This window comes from Zingiber officinale, chromosome 2A (genome assembly GCF_018446385.1).
Source record: "Zingiber officinale cultivar Zhangliang chromosome 2A, Zo_v1.1, whole genome shotgun sequence".
Classification (NCBI taxonomy): Eukaryota; Viridiplantae; Streptophyta; class Magnoliopsida; order Zingiberales; family Zingiberaceae; genus Zingiber; species Zingiber officinale.
The window spans coordinates 19497539-19502716 of record NC_055988.1 but is presented as its reverse complement, the minus strand read 5'-3'; the positions used below and the strand labels follow the sequence as shown (position 1 = coordinate 19502716).

Here is a 5178-nt window from a genome sequence, read left to right as displayed (position 1 = left end):
TCTAACTTTTAGTTACTAGATGTTTATCAGGAGGTAGTAGCTTTCATTTGGTTAGTCAAATTAGGTAAATGTTCCAGTTAGTTTTGACTAAACATGGATTACTTAATTTGATTAATATGAATTTTATATTTATTACCTAGACTTATGTCGATGCACAAACATAAGCATTCTGAAGTCCAGACAGTACCCTATACATCTCACACCATTCTAAGTATTTTTTTTCATACATAAGGAAGGTGAACCTAGTGTGCTTATAAGATGCTCTGGCTAAGAACTAGGGGTACATGCTTCTAGGGGTAAATTCCTAGGTTAAATCCAATATTTTGAAAAACTAATAAAATCAGGATTTTAAAAAAATATTTTTCCTAGAATTTGAAATCAAAGTATTATAATTTTTGAAATTACAAAAGAAGAATCAATTTTGAAAGCATCATCTATTCTACCAAGCACATCCATATTTGCCTTCTAAGTGTACTGAACTCAAGTTCAGGTAAGGATTTTGTGAAAATGTCAGTCAGGTTTGACTTGGACTCAACATAGTTAAGTACAATGTCACATTTAGCTATATGATCACTTACAAAGTGGTGTTTTACTTCTGTGTTTAGTCCTTGAGTGGTGAATTTGATTCTTGGTTAAGTTGATTGAGCTTATATTATCAATTGAGATTTTTGTATTTTTATATTCTAGTTGATAGTCCTTTAAGGTATGCATCATCCATAATAGTTGAGATACACATTCTCCTAGGGTTATGTACTCAGTTTCAGTAGTGGATAAAGCAACACAGTGTTGCTTTCTGCTTGACCAACTTACTAGGCACTGACCTAGAAATTGACAACCACCACTTGTGCTTTTTCTATCTAGTTTACATCCAGCATAATCTGAGTCAGAATAGCCAATTAAGTCAAAGGTATAAGTTCTAGGGTACCAAAGTCCTATATTTAGAGTTCCTTTAATATACCTAATTATTCTTTTAACATTTGTTAGGTGTGACTCTTTTGCACAAGATTGGTATCTTGCACACATACCTACTGCAAATAAGATGTCTGGTCGACTTGTAGTTAGGTACAATAGACTTCTTATCGCACTTCGATAGTATTTCAAGTCTACTGGTTTTCCTTCTACGTCAGAGTCTATTTTAATGTTAGTAGTCATTAGAGTATTTATAATTTTTGAATTTTTCATTTCAAATTTTCTAATTAATTCCTTAGCATATTTTGTTTGAAATATATAAATACCATCTTTGGTCTGTTTAATTTGTAAGCCTAAGAAAAAGTTGAGTTCTCCTACTAGGCTCATTTCAAATTCACTTTCCATTAATTTGGTAAATTCCTTTAAAAATTTAGTATTCGTTGAGTCAAAGATTATATCGCCTACGTAAATTTGGGCTATAATAATATCTTTTGCTAAAGATTATACCAATTGTTGGATCGAAAACATTAGAGGGGGGGGGAGGGGTGAATAGTACTCGTGACTTTCACTTTTGTTTCGAAAAACTTAACGAGTAAACGCAGCGGAAGAATAACACAACACAGAAAAAACACTAAGGATTTACTTGGTTCGGAGCCTATGATGACTCCTACTCCAAGGGCTGCACGTAAGAGTGCTTTCGATGGGTAAACACTATAGCTTCGAAAATATTACAAACAAGTACAATAATAAATGCAGTAATAAATTATATCAACAACAATGTAATCACAAATTCAAAGCTTCTGGTTGTCGAGGTCAAGTTCTAGCTTAGTTGGAACGTCTCATTGGTAGTGCGCAGTTGAAAGATCGCTTAGAATGTGTTGTGCTCAGCTCTTGCTCGAGACAGGCTTATAAAGCCCGTTGAGGGGCGCCTCCAACATCCTGGAGGGCGCCCTCAATCCCACCGACTTCGCAGCGAGGATGAGATTTGAAGAAGTCACCTCTTATCCGCCTGAGGGCACCTCCAATCTCCATGGAGGCGCCCTCGCACCTTACTGTGAGGCTTTCTCCGCAGATGACCCGAGGCGCCTCCAAGCTCCATAGAGGGTGTCTCAGATACTATTCATCCGAGGCAAAACGGTCTTTTTCGTCCCTGCAAAATGTGTTAGTCCAGAATACAAAAACATATCCTGCAAAACAGAGTTAGCACAATCAAACACAATAAATATAATTACTACAAGAATTCAGACTTTTAACTACGCATTTTAGCGTCGCCATATGTACGTCAAATGCGTCGCAAAACATTTTGCGACGCAAACATGCGTCGCAATTGGTTCGTATGCAAATGTCAATATGATCTTTGGCGACGCATTAAGGTACACGTTGCCAAAGGTTACAACATTTCGCGACGTAAGTATTGGCGACACCTTCTTTTATTACGTCGCCAAATGACGTCGCCAAAGGTGATGTCATTTCGCAACGCTAATATTGGCGACACCTTCTTTTATGCGTCGCGAATAGGTTCTAACATGTCACGACACATGAAATGCGTCGCGAAATGTATTTTTGCTATATTTTTTTTCTTTTATTATTTGTGACGCAATCTATGCATTACAAAATATATTGCTCATTCAGTCACAACATTATAATGTGTCTAAAATACATCATAAAAGTACAATTTACTATTAATTAGTCAAATATTTTTAAAACATAAACACTACAACTAGCTGTCAAATATTATCCAAAAGAACATATAAGTAGTGAAATGTGCATTACATAATGTTGCAAAATAAAAAAACTACATAGTTGATGATGGAGGCGGGGGAGGTGGTGGAGGAGGTCGAATTGAAGAACATGTTGGTGGAGGCTGGAATGAGAAGCCAGGAATGACCGGTTGAAGTTGGTGCAATAATGCTTCAAATTTTTGATGTTGCACGTATAGTCAGATTCTGTTCATCGATTGTTTTCTGCATAGTTGTAAATTTTCCATAATCATCATGATGTTTTGAACTGATGTTTGTAGCTCTAGAACCACCCACTACAGATAGTTTAGGTAATGGACCTAAACCCTTCACGTAACGAGACCGTAAGCCTAAGACTTGCGTCATGATATTGACATCCTTTGGCTGGTGTACATTATCAACTGTAGAGGTGAACTCTTCACTTTCTGATTGAGTCAATCGAAGATCTACCATTTCAGCCTAAAAAAAATATTAGTATGAAAAATAATGGATTAATGAATTTAAATTTTATGAACAAATACATCAATAATATGTAAAAAAATTATAAACAAATTAATCATCGAATATACAAATAAATAACCAAATGCTATTTCATTTTACATTAATTCGATGAAGCAGAAGGAATTATGTGAAGTACGTATCAACTATATATGCAGACAATAAGATACGATATCAACTATATATGTAGTTTATATGTCCAAGATACGATAATTACATTAAAAATTACCAAAATTACTTGCAGGTGAAGCATGCACATTACCTGTAATTTTTGTAAAATACTTCAGTGAACAAATTAGTTAATCAAGCTCGAAGGAAGATAAAACAAAGCCAACATTTGATGGAAAATGTCTTTTGAACGTCAATCTTCATACATCTACAGCTAGTTAAAGTTAGGCAAGTTTCCAAAACTATTCCATAGCCATTAAATTAGAGAATTCAACACCAGGCATTACATATAGTACAGTAGCTTAGTAGGAGTATATATTTTTCAGTAAATCATGTTATGGCCTTTTCTGATTGAAATTATGTCTCATCTACTTGAGTTGCACTAAGTAATAATAATAATCAGAGAGAATATCTAAATATCGCTTCAACTTGAATGTATTAAATACTTACATGTTTTTGTGCAGCCCAATCATTCTTCCATTGTTTTCCTTTGTGAAAAAATTTCTCGAAGGTGTCAACCACACTCGGAAGCTCTCCCGTCACAGGATCAGCCTTAAAAAATGAAACAATTTATTATCATATAAATTATGATAAGAAATTTTATTTTCAAATAGAACTTACAGCTGTGTGATAATGTTGAACCAAAGTTTTCGATCCATGTGCACCTTCAAGTGGCCTATTAAACCGATTATTAGTATATTCTTTTCAGATATTTCCTATAAAAAAAAGATAATATTAGTGCAAGTAACAATAAAAAAATATTTATCAACTAAATTTAACTATTACTAACCATTTGTTTTTTTGTGCCAAAATAATTACAAAGAAAATCCCAATCATCTTGGCTTACTCCCTTGTACGGCTTCCTTTTTGGTGAATCTTTATTTCCAAGTCCCCCGAGTTGTTTCCAATACCTCCTCATCTTACACCTTCCTTCTCGAATAGCTCTCATGGCAAACCGCTCTACCTCCGCAATCACCAAGTTCATCTTTTCATATCCAAATTTGTTCTGCCAAAAAAAATTCATAAATGCATAAATTATTATAATAATAAGAACATAATACATTAAAGAACATAATGTAATTTCCCAATCTTACATCAAGACGGTCAAATATGAGTTGTTTTTCAGCCAAAGAGACATCCTCCCAACTCGTAATACGAGGAGATATTGTGTCTCGAACTATTTGAGCTATCAAGTTATTAAACCATTTTCCATTTTCTCCAAGACTACCTCCGGTATGCTCTTCAAATTCAACCTTCAATTTATCTTTTTTTTTACTTTTTTAATGCCTTCTCAAGAACTCTACTACAAGATTGTTGTCTCCATGTCGTTTGTTTACCTCTTCATTAACCATTTAATATCAAACATAATGAAAAGAGAAAATTAACCATTTAATATCAAGCATGTTCATTAAAGGATAAAATAAAATGAAATTTATTAAAGAGAAAATCCTATAAAAGAAAATTACTTGAACAATTTTTGATAAAATAATATCAAACATAATGAAAAGCTTAAAGGATCAGTTGACTCAACTTCTAGATAGGTTGACAAATTAACCATTTAAGTTTAAATCTATAAAAGCTTAAAGGATCGGAACAGACCATTATTCTTTTCTAGTTGAAAACAACAATAGATTAGAATTTAGGCAATTCTCTTAGTTTTTCTTTGTCATCGTTCCTCAGTTCATTGAAGAATTTTAGAATCATTGTTCAGACATCGATTAAAAGCAAAAGAAAAGAAAGGACAAGAATAAATAGAGCATAGGTCTGAGCTTGCTTTATGCGGCAATAGTGAGAAGCAATAACAAAGAAATGGACAGGCGAGAAGGCTTACTTATTGAGAGGGAGCAGGAGATCCTCGGCGACT

The 5178-nt window shown here is 33.9% G+C and overlaps 1 long non-coding RNA gene across 1 annotated transcript; it reads right to left on the bottom strand.

Moving 5' to 3' along the window:
• Positions 1-3842: 3842 nt before the first annotated feature.
• On the bottom strand, positions 3843-4222 carry LOC122044442. Its single transcript, XR_006129557.1, has 3 exons — positions 4105-4222; positions 3936-3990; positions 3843-3866 (listed from the first exon to the last, which is right to left on the bottom strand). It is a non-coding gene; the product is annotated as an uncharacterized LOC122044442 (long non-coding RNA).
• Between the last annotated feature and the right edge of the window lie 956 nt (positions 4223-5178).